Below are 201 nucleotides of genomic sequence, written 5' to 3' on the forward strand. Positions count from 1 at the left end.
CCATGAAACTGAAGATGCTGAAGGTCCACACCAGGCTCCGCCTCCCACTCCAGGTTCCGCCTCAGAATCAAAGTGGGTGGGGCAGAACAAATGACAGCACAGCAGCGTCCATGTTTCACTATATTTATATTATATCATTAAATTCAATGTAGTACCTGAAACTAACACACGGGGGCAGACAGCTGTGCCCCCCCCACACGG

This window comes from Oryzias melastigma, linkage group LG17 (genome assembly GCF_002922805.2).
Source record: "Oryzias melastigma strain HK-1 linkage group LG17, ASM292280v2, whole genome shotgun sequence".
Classification (NCBI taxonomy): Eukaryota; Metazoa; Chordata; class Actinopteri; order Beloniformes; family Adrianichthyidae; genus Oryzias; species Oryzias melastigma.